The sequence below is a fragment of the Prionailurus viverrinus genome, chromosome D1 (genome assembly GCF_022837055.1).
Source record: "Prionailurus viverrinus isolate Anna chromosome D1, UM_Priviv_1.0, whole genome shotgun sequence".
NCBI classification, from domain to species: domain Eukaryota; kingdom Metazoa; phylum Chordata; class Mammalia; order Carnivora; family Felidae; genus Prionailurus; species Prionailurus viverrinus.
Window position 1 is genome coordinate 89,333,216 of NC_062570.1, and position 17,285 is coordinate 89,350,500.

The 17,285-nt window shown below is 45.3% G+C and overlaps 1 long non-coding RNA gene across 1 annotated transcript; it reads left to right on the top strand.

Annotated features, from left to right (window-relative positions):
- The first annotated feature begins 2,150 nt into the window (after nucleotides 1-2,150).
- LOC125147109 (uncharacterized) lies at nucleotides 2,151-11,616 on the top strand. The gene is made up of 2 exons (XR_007145012.1): nucleotides 2,151-2,260; nucleotides 10,602-11,616. It is a non-coding gene; the product is annotated as an uncharacterized LOC125147109 (long non-coding RNA).
- The last annotated feature ends 5,669 nt before the right edge of the window (nucleotides 11,617-17,285 follow it).

Here is a 17,285-nt window from a genome sequence, read left to right on the forward strand (position 1 = left end):
CACCGTGATCTAGTGGTTCGTGAGTTCAAGCCCCGGGTCAGGCTCTGCAATGACAGTGTGGAACCTGCTTGGGATTCTCTCTCTCCCTCTCTCTCTCTGCCCCTCCTCTGCTTGTGCTCGCTCTTTCTCTCTCTCAAAAATAAATACACATTAAGTAATTCGAGTTTTGATTTGCTTATCTGTAAAAGAAGGGCAAGAAAACCTTCATAGGGCCAGAATTAGGATTAAATGAGGTAATAATATTACACGGCAGTGTCTGTTAGATATCAGCTCCTCGAAAATATTAATTCTTAGGTGAATATAAATTCATATCCCTCATGCATACAGTAGTTACTTAACTTCTCTCTTCACCTTCCCCTCCAGTTTCCAGAATGCTAATCAGCTTTTAAGCTATTAACTTAGGGTGCCTGGAACCAGAATATATCGGCATCCAAGGCTCTTTGATTTTAACAGAAAGATATGTTTTGCTTTCAGGGCAAGACTAAAGAGATCCAGGAAGCAGATTAGCTGGCAGCCCTGGATGAAATCTTGGCCATTCGAGCTGTGGCTGTGGATTGACCAAAGTTGTGGCTCCACCCAGGACTTTGATCAAGATTTCCAGAAAGTTGCCTCACCACACCCCTACCCAGGCTGAGTCCACTCCCCCTCCCCCTGCCATCTGTTTACCTTGTCCACATGTCATCGAAGCAGGTCTTCCTCCGCCACTTAATTAATTGGCCCATGGGCCTGTCTTTTCCACAAGACAGTGAGCCTAAGGGCAGGATTTGGGTTCTGTATCTCCAGTGCACTGCAGAAGGCCCAGATCATTAATGGCCTCAAAAGTTACCCTCTACTAAACACTTACAGATACCTACAGACACCTTTGGGTCTTTCCTATAACCCATAAAGGAGAATTATCCTATTTTTAATAGATGAGGCACCTGGGGATACAGAGAAGTTCATTACTGTCCCTAAGATATACAAGTAGAAAGTCGTAAAGCCTGGAATGGAGCTCAGCTCTGTCCAGAACCTCTGACCTAACATGCTTCGGTGCCTGTCATCAGAAGTTTTGGTAAATCGAGCGTCAGTGTTAAGAGGTTGTCTCCACATACTGTAAACCAGGTCAGCATGCCCTCGTTCTCTGTGCCTGGTGGGACTGACCGAGGCTTCCAGAAACCACAGGAAGGGCTGGGGAATGAGTAAGTGCGGATACATTCACTACTCGGGCCATATTGGTGATATAATTCATTCAGGAAACTGTAAACAACCTCAGAGATGCTGCCATGTTTATTGGAAGAAGAAGCAGGCCACCTGTAGATATTTTTGCCGTGCTGTCTGGGCAAGGGGTCAGGGGAGTAGGAAGTCTGGCTGCTTTTTTCTCCATAACCAGCACCCTGGCCTCCAGCCCCGTTCCTTGCCTGTGTTGACATCTGGTCTTCAACACCGGTAGTATGCCCATCGGGGCTCCCCATAACTCGCCTCCTCAATCCACCCCCTCAGGCTTCCAGACTGCTTGCCTCATCATGTGATGACTACTGTTTTCCAGAAATCCAGTCCAAACCACTTCCTCTTTCCTCACTCCTTACAGAAGAATGGCAAGAACCTCAGGAAAGGCAGCTAAGGTTTAGCTAGCAAATGGTGGTCTCTAAAATAAAATTCTGAGTACACATTTAACCCTGCCACTTACTCCCTATAGGACCTTGCATAAGTTTTTGAATGGCTCTGTGCCTCAGTTTCCTTACCTGTAAAACGGGAATTATAATTACTACCAGAAAGACTGATGAGCGATTAAATGAGACGATGTGCGTAAAAATGCGTGGATACAGGTATACACAGGTTTTCTCCCTCCTTCTTGCCACCTTCAACGTTTTCCTTGTGTGAATACAGAGGAGGGACCTAGAGAGAACGCAAACCATGGTGTGGGGGCAGTCAGGGTATTCTGAGAATTTCTGAGCCCTTCTCACCCTTCCAAGAATTGGGGTCCTAAAAACCCTCCCACTCTGAGATTCCCAAACAGCTATTGGAAAGAAAAGAAGTCCCCCCTCCTGGTGCCTGGGGAACACGCAGGTTGATTATTGCCAACATCTCACTACACAAAGACCCTGACGGGGCGGGGCTTCTGAGTGGCTTCTGGATGAGGAGAGAGAGGAGATGGGGTTGGAATTCTAGGGGCCTGGCTCCAGAGAGCCCAGGCCCACGCCTTGGGAACCCTTCCATGGAGAAGTGGAGAGGCAGGTTTTCATCACTAAAGACCTACGGGCAATCACACACTTCGGGCGAGGTTAGTAGAGTTCAAAAAGAGCCTGTGCTCTTTATTTTCTCCTCCTCTAAGGATTCTTTAAATCTCATTAAGAAATAAAGAAAGAAGTATCAGGAAAAGCTATCGGAAGGATAAAAAGTTAAAGATAAAAAAATTACAAGGAAGAGCAAGCAAATGTAGTGGAAGAAAGTTCTTAGGCCTTTCTGCATACAGCAAATAGAGGGACCCTGATAGGTATGAAGTCATCCCAAACGATTCTCAATAAGGAGAGCACCTCTCCTCTCAGTCCCGGGGAGGTTTGCAGGGCAGGTAGGATTGGCCACAATTGGCCTCCCTTCTCTTTCACCCTCTGAAGCCAGTTTCACTGGGTGCTGGGACACGGCACCTTCAGAGCCACGAGGTCTGGCCTGGGCTACAGAGCCACTGGAAACGCTGGGCTCTGTCTTAGGGGGGCACCAGGCTGGGACATCTCTCGACGGGCACAGACTCCCTGACCCTCTGTTGTAGATCACTTTCTCCTTTGGCAAAATGTAGAGCTTTGTGCAAAAGCTAACCAAGAAAAGTCCTATGTGTTCGTTTGGTGAGCCAAAGGTGGGATCAATGGGAATCTTCCCATCTGGGTTCGCGTCCTTTCAGAAATTATTTTCCCTGTTAACCATCTTGTTGGCCTTCTCTGGCCTGTTGATAATGCGCCCCCTTGTGGACTTTCCAGAACATTCCATGTGGAAATTGGGTCCTGCCCCTGACTTCCGTCCTTGACTCCTCAGAATAAAACCAGAAAAAGAGGGTGAAGGTGGGTGTCCTCGCACAAAAGGCTTAGGGCAGAGTGGGAGAGAAAGTGGGTTGCCTGGATGGTGTGACAAAGGATCAGGGTACAACTGATGGTCCCCATACTCCTTTTAGTCCATGTCTTGTGTTTTGAAAAGGATTCAAAGATCATAAAGAGAAGGAACCATTACTTGGTTGCCATTTAATCATGATCCCGAATACCTCCTGCACGCTGGACACCGTGCTGTGTACTGAAACATACACCCTTGTCCGAGAGACACAAACAGCATCTTGGAAAACGCCATGGCGGGCGTGCGGAGGACGGTCTCTATCTGTGATGGCTGACACTGTTTGCTGTCTCCCAGACACCATTTAAAACATGCTGCGCATTGTAACCCAATTAAGTTATTTAACCTCCCTGTGCTTAAATAGACCATAGTCCGCAGCCCGTAGACTTACCAAAACCAACAGAATTAACAGCTTAGGTTTTAGAGCAGTGCCTGGCACCGAGCACTCCAGAAGCATGTGCTGCAGTAGGAAAACTGAAATAAGATTCAGGAGACCCCTATGGGACAAAGCACTTTCTTCCCTTTATTTTACAGATGGGAAGACTAAGGCACAGGGAGCATAGTCCCTCAGTAAGTGGCAGAGACAGGATGCCAACGTGAACAGTGTGGATCTGTCACACTGGTCTCTTAACCCCTCCATCACACTGCTTCCGCTCCAACATACCCATCCTTGTACGGGAAACAAGTTTCATTACAGCTCCTAGAGAAGGCTGGCTGGCATTAGCACCGATGAGCCATTAACTGACTTTCAAAATCATCCGGGGCTTGAAAACGGTTTATGCCTACTTGTTGGTTCTAAACACAGCACATATTAGGTTGTCTGGTGTTTGGGGGAAAGCTCAATCCTACGCCAGCTTTTGGCTCTCGGTTTGATTTGGAATGATTCCTTTGGCTAAAGAAATTTGCTGAAAGAATCTAGGGTTACTCAAAGAAGACACTGGCTTATTTGGTGTCTTTTATTGTTCCTTAAAAGGAATTTAACATTAAAAATACACAAGTAATAGTCTACTCCATTTCTATAGAAAGGTAAACAGACAACCAAACGTCTGTTTTTTGCAAAATTCTTTATTCCCAGAAGTTTTATGCTGGACATGTTTTCTCTTCCAAAAAGTAGCCTCTAAGCTTGTTGACCAGTTACACAAATGAGTTAAATTTCAAATCGTATCAGCCTGATGGATAAACCGATTTCCTTCTGCCTCCAGAAATTAGGGAAACGTGATTTGAACAAGATACGCTTTATTGTCCAATAAAAGTAAGGTGTCTGGTAAATTACCTCAGCGGCAAGGCGGATGTGAATGCTCTTCGGGCATATTAAGTCCAGGGTCTTCCTTCTGCTAGAACTGTCAAGATGAGTGGAAGAAAATGGTATTTGTTATTTAGGTCAGGGCAGGGGCTTCTGAAAGAAACTCATTCCGGAAATGATGAGATATGTTTGATTTTAAGTAATCGAGGGGAAACCCAGCCACCACCCAGGGTGGCAATTTCTCACCAAGATTTTCCTCCCATCCCTCCCGTTCTCAGAGACAAGGGCTCACTTCTGAGGAATCCAGAGGGCATGGCGACAGAGCCCATCATTCTCTGTGGAACAGCTGTAACTTGAAAGAGGAGAAAAGTAATTGACATCCAACACGGAAGGTTGGGAAAGCTGAGGGAGGTAGAAGGAGCCAAAAGGGGCAGAGATTTGACTATTTCTGGGGGCAGGGCTGGTGGGTACTGAGAGAAAGTGCCGTAGGGATATCAGAAGTAGATGGGGTTCAGATGGGATTCGTGGAGGAGAGCTAAGGAACAGGAATGAAAAGGAGGTAAAGAGAAAAATCTTGGAAAGGCATATCTTTCATTGCCCACCCCAGAAGGAAACCTCTCTCTCTCTCTCTCTCACACACACACACACACGCACACACGAACACCAGCTTATATGCTTGTATGGTTGTACGGTTTGGGGATAAGGTAGGTAGATCAGGTCCACAATGCCTGGTCTCCCTCTCCCCACTTCATTCTTATAATTTTGTAAGATTTTGGGGGGCACCTGGGTGGCTCAGTCCGTTGAGCATCTGACTCTTGACTTTGGCTCAGGTCATTATCCCAGGGTTGTGGGATGCAGCCCCGTGTCTGACTCTGCACTGAGCGTGGAGCCTGCTTAAGTCTCCCTCTCCCCCTCTGCGCCCCTTCCCCCCGCTCTCGCTTTCTAAACGAACAAAAAAAAACCCACAATTATGTAGGGCTTTCAAATAATCAGTAGCGGGATATGACGCCTTCATAATAAACGTCATGTCTCCTGCAGTGTCCTCTGCACCTAGAAGAATGCCTGGTGCCTAACAGCTGCTCAAGGATATATGCTGAATAAAGGCACAGATGAACCATAGGAAGAGGCACATCTTGTACGACAGAAGAAGAGGAACCTGATTCACTGGTTACACTTTGGAGGCTTTTCCAGAGTATCTGAATGAGGACATGATGTCTCATTACTTCCAATCCAAGTCACAACCTAGAATTGAGCTGGGAATATATTCCCCAGGCCAGCTGCTAAAGAGCAAAATGTCACCAAGATGTCAGAGTGGACCTAGCCAGTTAGCAGAGCAACACTATTACATATGAGAGTTTCTTATGCAACGGCCTATTTAAGTGAGGGATGTATACAAGGCAGCTTCATGCTGGCTTCACTCTGCCCCTTGGGAAGGGGTGTAAGTGTCGTTGCTCCATTCGAGAATGGATATTCCATCTCAGACTTTCAGTTAAAGTCAACAGATTGAATATACTCCTTTGTTTTCCTTCCTAAGATTGCTCAAATGGTAGCAGGTGTAGTGAAAGAGTATAGACCTATGGGGGCACCTGGGTGGCTCAGTCGGTTGAGGGTCCGACTTCGGCTCAGGTCACGATCTCACGGTCCGTGAGTTCGAGCCCCACGTCAGGCTCTGTGCTGTCAGTGCAGAGCCTGCTTCAGATCCTCTTTCCCCCTCGCTCTCTGCCCCTTCCCTGCCTGCATTCTCTCTCTCTCAAAAATAAACAAACATGAAAAAAAGACTAGAGACCTGTAAATATAGAAAGAATGGAGGAAGAAGGCACATGAGCAGAAAAAGAGATTTCAATAGGTTTTGGAAGACAGAAAGTAAACGATAGAGGGGTGACTGGGTGGCTCTGTTGGTTAAATGTCTGACTCTTGCTCTCAGCTCAGGCCACGATCTCAAGGTTCCTGAGATTGAGTGTCGCTTAGGGCTCTGAGCTGTCAGTGCGGATCCTGCCTGGGATTCTTTCCCTCTCTCCCTGCCCCTCCCCCGCCCTCTCAAAACAAATATACTTTAAAAAGAGAGAGAGAGAAATAAATGGTAGAGGGATTCCTGGTTTAGCCGGTGTGGAAAGCTATAACCCAGTGTGCGTACAGAGTGAGGATCTCTGAGAGGCGCTCCGGCAGAACCCGTCTTCCATAGGAGACGCCTGTGTCCTGGGTCAGCGAGTGGACAGAGTGGAGGTAAGAAGCAAAAACGCATGACTGAAGCTGGAACTAGACAAGCTGGGTCCAAAGGACCCTCTTGCCCGGGACTTTGAATCTTGAGACAATGGCACTCAGATGGGTGGGAGGTGGAGAGAGATTCTCAGCGGTGGGAACGTGGCAGCTATGTCCGGGGACAGAGCTGGTGAAGAGAAGCTATGGGGCAGCGTCCTTGCCAAATTAATCTGCCTCCCAGCCTCCAAATGTCCAAGAGACAAATAGAGGAGGGATGTCTTTTCCTCCCTGATTTTTAATAGCTGAATAGACATTATGCCTGTGGGCATCTTACTCAACATATTTGGGCCTCAGTTTCCTCGTCTGTGAAATGGGCTTATTGCACCCCCCACTAAGCTGCATAAGCATTTCCCCACAGCAAGACCCCGGCTGGACAAAGGAAAGTCCAATTACCTGACTCATCTCTTCAGAGGACAACTAGAGTCCCATTCCTTGGGGGCAAAAATAAAATTAGAACATCAGTTTGGGGTTATTTTTTTAATCAATCAGCATTTTAGCTTTCAATGACACAACTGTTTAGGGGGAAAAAAATCTCACTTCTAATTTGAAACTGGTGCAGAAAAAAATAATATTTTTTTGTCATTCTAAACTGTCCAGCGTCAATCTTAGAAAAACAACTCTTACAGTGTATCGGCTGAGACTCCCTTGATCTATGCTGTCTTTTCCTCCACCCTGCCTTCAGAAGCCTCTCTGGTGATTCAGTTCCCTTTCTTCAGGACAGGTAAAACATATATCGTTCCCATAGGCATCATTGGATAGATACCGGCTCGTAAGATGTGTTTCATTTTGCTTCCAAATGAGGCTACGACAAAGAGGAAACATCTAAGCTGAGACCCCAGAGTAGGAGATAAATTTCCCTAATGTAGCAGGTGGTTGTTTGCATTAAAAACAACCGCAAATTCTCTATGGCCCCAAATGGCAAAGTCTATTGCTTACTCGTGCTATATGCCCATCATGAGTCCCAACAGGCTCTGTCATCACAGCCACTCAGAGACCACGACTGACGGTGCGGTCACCATATCAGGTATTTTCATTACTTGCCAGAAGGAAAGAGAGATTCTAGAAATGTGAACACTTGTAGAGCTGGAAGAGGCAACTACTTCTCAACCCCAAACAGGGAAAGATAAAGTACAGATGTACTGTGTGCACTAACTGTCTCAGAAGCAAAATCAATTTGAGTATATGGTCATCGTACCTCTTGCTAAAACCTCTGCAGGAACTAATATGGCATCCAGCATATTCTTTCATTAAAAAAAAAAGAAAGAAAGTGACTCATAGAAAAAGAAATCTAAGGCCATGGCTCTCTGCCTCAAGCCTGATTGGCTCAAGGTACCCACAATTATGAGAAAGGGATGTGTTTCTAGAAGGGCTGAGGGTGTGGCTGTTGGCGACAGAGGCTGATTAGAGTCAAACTTATGAAAGCCGGGGAAGATGTTAAGAGTCATGATGCCAAAGACACTACAGACCTCAACTAGAACAACTCTGTGACTGAGGAAGACTTGAGCCCTGAAGCCTAACTTTCTATGAGCAAAAAGCAGATGATGTTGCTAGAGGAGAGATTATTCCTATATGCTCTCTTCACATGCAGCAACAGAGCATAATGGAAAAGGAGGGGCTTCCTAGGAGGTGGGATGAAACACCATGGGGGGAAAATGGACTGGGGAAGCCCTCTCAGGGAGCCTGATTAGGACATAGTCAAGAAATTTTCCTTATTCAGAGTGTAGGGGGCCCTCTAATGTCTGCCCACCAGGATTTCTGACATGCTACGGCTCAATGACTGAAGCCTTCCATCTGTCCCCTTTCCAGATCGGATATTATGGCGATGAATCGGTCCTTATTCTGCCATTGGAGCATGTGTATGTGAGGAGGGAGGGGGAGGGGAGGGGATGCAGTGAATTGCATTTCGTTTTCACCACTTTCTGGGCCAACAGGAGCCACGTCTGAACCATATATAGAAACTCCCACGTGGTACTCTGAGATCCTGAGTGGTACTCTGAGACTTTGAGTCTGATGCCGTGAATGAAGGAGACTTTGTGGAGTTCCCCTTGGGGAGGAGGTCGGAGTCCATTTTGCATTTGTCCAACAGCAGTTTGTTAGCACACGTGTTTCTGGATCTCGTCCATCCTGAGTACGGAGGTGGGATTCCACCTCGTTCTCCCTTGAAGCCACAGGGGACCACGTGACTACGTCCGATCAATGAGTTGTAAGCTGAGGTGACATTTGCTTGTGTGGAGGACCTCCCTAGAGCTCTCTTTCCCTACGGCATGGCAACCAACCTGTTTAAGGTAGTAGCTGCTTTAGCATCTCGGGTTCCTGGGGAGGTACAATGAGCAGAATGACCACTGCAGACCGGAGGTAGAACTATGCTATGAGCCAACTATGCTATGAGCCACTGAGAGTGCCTCACTCTTGACTGATCAGCCTTGACGCTCGAGATGACACCCATTGTCCTGCTGACTTAGCAAATACTTTAAGGAAGAGAATAATCTGTTCTGACTAGCTGGGCCAACTATTATAGGTGCATTTTGGGGGCTCCAGGCGTCCGTGGAGATCTTCTCTTTACCAAACATGGTTTTCATGACTCCGAAGGGCACCTAAGTAGGTGATACAGGACCATATGGGATGACAAGCATGACCAATTTTGATTGAATGCCCTGAAGTCTCATGCATGATTAGGCTTCAGAATTAGACATCAAGGAGCATTATACCAAGCATAGGAGTTCAAATGATGTTAAACATTGGTAACATAACAATATACTCTGCTACATTATTCAGGAAAACAGAGCCAGTATACTACAAAGACCTCCAGACCAGCTTTTCCTTTGGTGTATGTGTTTCTGAATATGAATTGCATTATCTGCAAAATTAAGGAAGGGGGCGTAGTGGTGATAATACCTACCTCACAGAATTCTCGTGAGGACAATACGACCTCATGTACATAAGAGCCTGCCACATGGTAGGCATGTGTGGAACAAAAGCTTCAGTTGTTGCTGTTGGTTCTTTGCCCAGATCCCCTTCTTGGGTTGGCACATCCATCCCCTAACTGTGCTCTTGACAACTCACAGCTGCCCTCTTCTCTAGAGAATCGTTCTCAGTAGATGGGAGCTGCCTTATCCTGGAGATTATAACTCTCTCCCGTCAGTAGCCTACAACCAAAGACTGACAGGTGTGGGTGCTCAAAGACAGGTTTCCTTTCTTCAAGGACAACTCACGCTCAGACTTTCCCTGAGGCTACCTTCTTGCTCAGCTTTCTCTTCCCTATCCTGTTTCCCTCAATTCTTTATAAGGTTTTGTAATAAGCACTTCACTCAAAAAAAATCATGTGAACTCGGATCCTGTCTCAGGTTCTGCTTCTAGGGATCCCACCTAAGACCGTAGCTACTATTGGTCATAAATAGAAGGCTCCTAAGATTATGGCTATGTCCCAAAGTTGCTGAAAAGTGTAGGAAAAGTGTAGGAGGGCACCATTTTGAGATGATTCGAGCTCCCGAAACCATAAAGCTCCAAAAAGTTTCTCCCAAGTTCTATTCTTGAAACTGTTGAGGGAGAGAACAAATGTCACTTGTGAAAGAAGACAAGGCAAAGGAGAAAGGGATGATGGGAAGGAAAGCTGCTGAGAATAGACCAGCCAAGGGAGTTCTGTAGGGTTGGGCACATTCCACAGAAATGGCCTTTCTCATGACACTAAGCTCTACTAGTATATGCAATTCTGTGAGCTAGGGACTCCCCAAGGGGCTTCTCCAGCGAAGAAAGAAATGATTTGTTCTTGGATGTCCTGTTTCCCATTTGGAAGAGCCAACTCGGCCTCCCATGCTGGTGAGAGGCCACTTTAGCCAGGCTGAGACTCACTTCCTTTCCCTGAAGAAATCTAGTGTGTTTCCCCATGGCCAAGAATCACAGCTTTGGTAAGTAATAGAAGAAAGTATTAGAGGGCCATCTGGAACATAAGATAGGACAGGCTCGTGATGTCCACAAAGCTTCTCTAGGAGTAAATAGAGAATAATCTCTTGCATTTGTCAAACAGGGTGCACCAAATATTGGCTGAGCAGGGACGTGGACTATGGTAATTTATTAGCGCACATGCTTCTGGATCTCGTCCATCCTGAGAAAGGAAGTGGGATTGCATTTCGTTCTCCCTTGAAGCCGCAGGGGGACCACGTGGCTACTTCGGATCAATGAGTTGCAAGCTGAGGTGACATTGGACTGCTTGTGTGGAGGACCCCCCTAGAGCTCTCTTTCCCTCTGGCAGAAAAGGCTGAAGAAAGGAGTAACGGCTGGGGTCAGAGAGGACGTGGTCTATGAAAAAAGCTCAGATTTGTGGAAGACCAGCTCTGAGTTCTGGGTTATACGCTTATGTCCATATGACATGGTTGGGAAAGAGGCCAGACTGGGAAAGAGGAAGCATCAACTTTGTATAGCTTAGTCACTAAGAAGTTGTTATTGATAATGTTAAGGGTGGCCATCCTGATGATGATGATGATGGTGAGTGATGGTGATAGCTTTCATTGACTGAACCCTTACAATCCATTGGTCCATAGCTAGAAGAGATACAGAACCAGGGTTTAACTTCGGTTTGCCATTGTGTCACCCCTAGTTCATTTTCCATTAGGGTGTCATTTCCCTCATCTGCAAAAAGGCAGGACTATACTTCCAATAGTCCCCCTCCAAGGACCTTTCTGGCCTTATAGTCTGGCATGATCTCTATCCTCTTCGCCAAGATGAGAGGAAGGTTTGGGATGAGCAGAGGAGCAACCGGAGAAGGGACACTGTGTTCCAGCTGAACTTTTCACTCAGATGAAGGCAGTGTGGAAATTCTGTGAGCAGTATGTTACCCAGGCCTGGAACACGTCTGAGAAGTGACAGAGGCCGTCGGAGAATTCCGGGAGAACCAGGTCGTGCAACAAAAAGAGTCTACCACACACGACTGCTGTTCCGTATTTGCCCTTTTTTTCCTTAACTGGAGGCCCCTAGATTTTTCCAGACAATATTTGGAAGGCTAACATCTGATTACCCCAAGTCACCAACAAAAATAGATTTCAGGGTTTTGTGTATTCATTCTGACCTGATAAAGAGGGAGCGGGGGGGCGGGGGGAGGTCACAATAATGATTTATATGTCTGATTTCTGGAATTCGTAAGCATTTAAAGTCGTTGCTTTTCAATGTTTGAGAGCGAGAACAGTATTCACATTGGATGATTTTCCTCTCTTTATACAGTTTTTGGACAACTGGTGTGGACCCAACCAATGCTCCTGAATTTAAGGCTGACTCCCAGGTTCAGTCTTCCTTACAATGACACGGGACTTAAATATGGCCTCTCACTGCCTCAGTGGGTGGGTGAATGAACTGAACTTTAAAAAATACCAGGAAGAAAAGTATGAAGCTACAAAATTTGCATTTTTTCCAGGGACTCCACATTCTTCTTGCACAGCCCATGTCAAGTATGTGGGCATCTCCACCCATGCCTTCCTGTCCTCACGAAAGCTTCCCTGGAGGTGCTTGAACCCTCTGTCACCTGTGAATCTTTGAAACACAGGGTCCTGGCTTCCTGCTTATGTCTCTGTGCCTGGAAGAAGAGGTGCCCCGGGGGTTCGGTGCCTCAGGTGACAGCCACACAGCTCATCCTTTTCAGAGCCACTGCCCTTTACGGTACTGTAATCCTCCTTCAGTAGCTAAAGGGGCTGCTAGTGGTTCTGGGAGTAGGTGGAGAGTTTTCTTGTGACTTCCTGGAACGTCTTTTGTCAGACAACTGTCCGCATCATAGCACACGGCCTGCTGGGTGGAGGGAGAGGGGCCTAGAGCCTTATGCGTCAGGAAGAGACAAGACTCAGTGGGTCCTGTCTGGCTGCCATCGGAGCCGTGTTCAGAGGCCGTGTGGTGTGAGTCTGAGGAAAGAACGCCTCAGCTTTCAACTGAAATTCCCTTCCGAAAAATGCTCCGGTTTCATTTGCCTCAGTCTTCCCACTAGAGAGATGGGCTTCATTAAACAGCCAGCGGTGTGCGGATTATCAGGGGTTTCAGTAGTGGTCCACATGAGGGCCCACTGAAGGAGCCATGGACAAAGAAAAGATACGAATAGGTACTTTCCAATCACACGCACGCACACACACACACACACACACATTTTTTTTTTTTTTATTGTATCTAGGAGCATATATGTCAAAATGTCAGGGGTGCCTGGGTGGCTCAGTTGGTTAAACAGCCAACTTCAGCTCAGGTCGTGATCTCACAGTGCGTGGGTTCGAGCCCCACATCGGGCTCTGTGCTGGCAGCTCAGAGCCTGGAGCCTGCTTCAGATTCTGTGTCTCCGTCTCTCTGCCCCTCCCGCACTCATGTTCTCTCTCTCTCTCTCTCTCAAAAATAAATAAACATTAAAAAATTTTGTAAACGTCAAAGCCTCCTAGGTTATGCACCCAGGAGACATATACAAGAATGTTCATAGCAGCCCTGTGTGACACAGAAACAAAACTGGAAATGAGGCAAATGTCCACTGGCAGGAAAGTGAATAAACCAAAATGTGGCGTATTTTACATACTGTATTGTTCTACAGCAGTGACGATGAATGAACCATCGCCACTTGTAACAACACATTAGAAATACAACATTAGGTAACAAAGAGACATGTTCAAAAAGCCTACGTGTAGTCCTTTTTATAAAGCTCAAAATAAGCAAAGCTTGCTTAGGCACGCATACCTGTGAGATAATACCATTTTCTAAAAGCAGGGGAATGATAAAATTCCTAGGAGCATTTCCTCTGGGAGGCAAAGCGGATGACTGGGGTAAGAAGGAGCACCAAGGCCAAGGGCAATTATTGGTGATGTTCTTGCACGGGGTAATGGCTTTGTGTGCTTCGATGCAGGTGGCATTATAACTCCGGTATGTTACATACATGATGACTTACCTGGATGATAGGTAAATTTCAGAGTTCAGAAGTTTAGAAATTGCCTAATCCAACGCCCTAATTTTACATATGCCAAAATCACTTCCAAACTGCAAAGGGACTTGGCCACATCTAATCGACACTTCAGTGACTACATGGAGATCAGAACTCATGTCTTGTAACCCTCAGTCCATAATTCCTCCTTTCATTCTTACCCCTAAAGGAATAATAGCTATTATTATTGTAATTATAATAATTATTAATTATAATTACATATAATATGCGATTTGTACATAATATATGATAATTATATATGGGTTGTTTTTGTTTTTGTTTTTTTGCCGTGGTAAGTAAAAGCAACGGGCTTTCACAATGTCAATGGATGGATTAAACACCTCTGCTCCAGAAGAAAGGGTAAGAAATCAGAACATGGGGATCATACTACCTGAATAAGCAAAGTCAAGTTTCTCTCTGGCTGTGTCCTTTTTTTGAAGGACCAACCAAATTGCATCCATACTAAAGTGTTATGTGTACTTCAGCTGTGTTTTGGGGCTGTTTGCTATCTTACAACAAAATGGCAGCCCAGAAATTTACTGACCAGCATACATTCTGGAAATAAGATTTTAATACAATTTTGAATATGGATGTGATGTGATATATACTTGACTCCCAGGGAAGAAGGAAAAGTGTATGTTGAAACGTCCATTTTTACCAGGTGTTTAAACAAACTGCTGACATTCATAAAAAGAATTGTGGTGTATCAATATCGATTTTACTTATTCAAAATAAAATATTTGCTTCCTTTCATCCCCAAAAAGAATGAGAGAGGGTAATTCATCTAAGCCATTTTATTCAGTATGTGGGTGCCCTGGGGTGTCAAAAGAGAACCTGCCATTCTGTTGGTGGGTCTCCATTCTTGTACACATACCCTTTCCTGGGTGAGACTCTCATCACGCTGAGTGTGATCCTACTTTTGAAGACCATACATTTAATTTCTACAGTCTGACTGTCAAAAGCTTGCTACTTACCTCCATAGCAATGGTTTTTCCAATGCTAGAGAAAAACTTGCAGTGTTGACTTATTGAAAGACTGTATGCTTGTATACTATCCTTTGTGCATGATGTAAGGATTCTTTATGGCTATTCACCAAGCATTTCCAGTTTTCTTCCTGGGCACCTGGTAAGGCTGCACTTCCCTGCCCCCTTGAAGTTAGGCAGAGCCATATGACTTGCTCGGGCCTTTGAAATATGAACAGAAGTGAGGTACATAGCATTTGGGAAGAAGCTTTAAGACTCAGTGTAACATCGGCCATGTTCCCTTTCTCCTGCGTTGGCAACTGCAGAAGCCTGGAGATCAAGTCTTTCTCAGACTCCCTCAGTGAAGATGGTGCACGGCAGAGTCCCCTAGACAACTTGTGACAGGCATTCTACATGACTAAGAAATAAACCTTGTTTTAAGCCCTGAGACTTGGGAAATAGCCCATATTGACTAATTCACTGAGAAAACTTGGATTATATACCATTGCCGTCCAACTCACTACCTCAGGTAAGACATGACTCCGCTGTATAGCTCAGCTTCCTGGAAAGTATTCATTTGGACACTTTAGTTTTGAATCCACATTTTCTCCAAAAGGAACACTGGGACAATTTCTCCAAAAGGAACCCCTCCTATGTAACCAATACGAGTTTAAACTGGGAAGTGAAGGAGAGGCAACAAGCAAGAGAAATTGGAATCCACATTTATTGATGAGAGATATGTACACAAGAGTTAAAACACTTAGTGAAATGTTGGATTCACAGATCACTTCCAGTATATATTTTACACATGAAATGTTACAGTAATCAGTCCACGTGGTAAGAAAGCTTAGAGAGCTAGAGGTGAAAACAAAATATCTCAGCTACCCAAAATGTGCTTTGCCAACAAGGCATCTCCTAGTACCATCTTTAAGAAACAACCCCCAAATTAGTTGACATTTTTATCTTTTTTCATTCATTAGTCCTTAAACTCTACGTGCTACTGACGCTCTATGCTACATGACTTTAGACCAATGGGGATTGTGAATGTGAGGGAAACAATTATCTTTCATTCTGGACACACAAGCATCTCCGGAGGAAATCCTGCCTAAAGGCCCAGCTTTCCTTCAGCAAGGCTTCCAACCTAAATCTGACGTGGAGTTGAAGAAGCCACATGTTCAAGGAAAAACGTGCCTGTTCCACCATATGTGTGTGTGTATATATATATATATATATATATCCCCTTCCTCCAATCATTGGAGAAGCCACTGAAAACTCATGTGCTTTGTGCCCTCCTGGGATTGCTTAGGCTTCACTCCTTTTGTGAAAAGAGAGGGACACCCAGTGTCCCCAACTGCACATGGCCATTTTTCTCTGTCCTTGCAGAGAAGAAAGGGGTTATAGGAACTATCGACTCCAGAGCATTCCATTTGGTGGTAATTAGACAGAATGTGTGTTTTAGGAGGCAAGTGTATATTTGTATTAGTTAATCTCCATCACTGAAAACATGCACACAGAGCATGTTTAGGTAGAGGTCACACTCCCGTCACATATGTGGGATCTGTGCTTCACCAGTTGCCTGTCTGCAACCTCAAAGCTGTGCCCTGACCGCTTCTGTGCCTCTGGTGCTCTTTCAACGGACAACTGTGCAGTTTGCTACCAGGACTGTGCTTTTGTGGGGTTTCACCTGCATGGAGGTTAGCCAGTGAATGCCCTTTCCGTAACCCTGACTCAAGAAACCAAGGGGGACAAGGCTCTTCAGAACCTTTAAGTCATGAGCATCATGATCAGTATTTGGCAACCAGGGAGGCAGACCTTTACCTAAGGACATGACGTTAGCATGCACATACGCAGACTAACCTTTTGTCTCTCTGAGTCCAATCCGCCAAGCAAAGGAGGGCTATAGCTAAGTGTCCTTCTAAATCTACCTAAGCCTAGATAATCCAAAGTTCCACAGCTGCATTCACCATGCATTATACAGAAGTCAGATGACCTTTCACTAAGGATCATGGCACACCTCCAGCCCCCCCTTGCTCTGAATGGCGTATTTACAAAGATGCTGGACCCCCAGACTTTCAAACAATCATTGGTACAAAAGATTCACAGCTAAGCTCTTCACTGATACATATCCCTAAATCACATTTAAAAAGAGGAGAAGTGATTCACTGGGCATCTAAGAAGGAAAAGAAGGGTTTTCAAAACACCAGTCCACATGTCTACTGCATTTAGATGAAGAGCCAAAAATAACATTTACATTAAATTAAAATACATCTATACACCATTTCACTGAAATTACACATGGAGACCTACATTATAGCTACACAAAGTGCATAGGCACTGATTTTCATGCGCGAACCAAGCGTTACTGTATACACACAAGAACTTCATGCTTTGAACGGCTATCCGTACTGGAAAATCACAGGTACAATCGTTGCCAGTTGAGGGCACATCTAATCTGTTTGCTTAATGAGGAACCGTTTTAAATACATACCAGTACACGTTCTATGTAACTATTTTGTTTTTTAAACGTGGCAAAAATACTAGCCCTACACACGTATCAGAAGGTGTGTTTGGCAGAAGGAAGACCCCCCCTTGTCTTTGCAGTGGCTACTGATTTGCCTTTTGGGGAAATTACATATTCACCTGAGGACAGAATCTACCTGGGCTGCTTCTCAACAATTTCAGTAGGACTCTAAGCCCCCACCTCCAGCCCCAGCGGTAAGAGTTATTATTGCTTCGTAGTTGGTACTGACAACTTTTTTTCTGAAAGCGTTGTGCTCAAGTCACATAACCACGTGACATTTACTTCCGGTTTGCT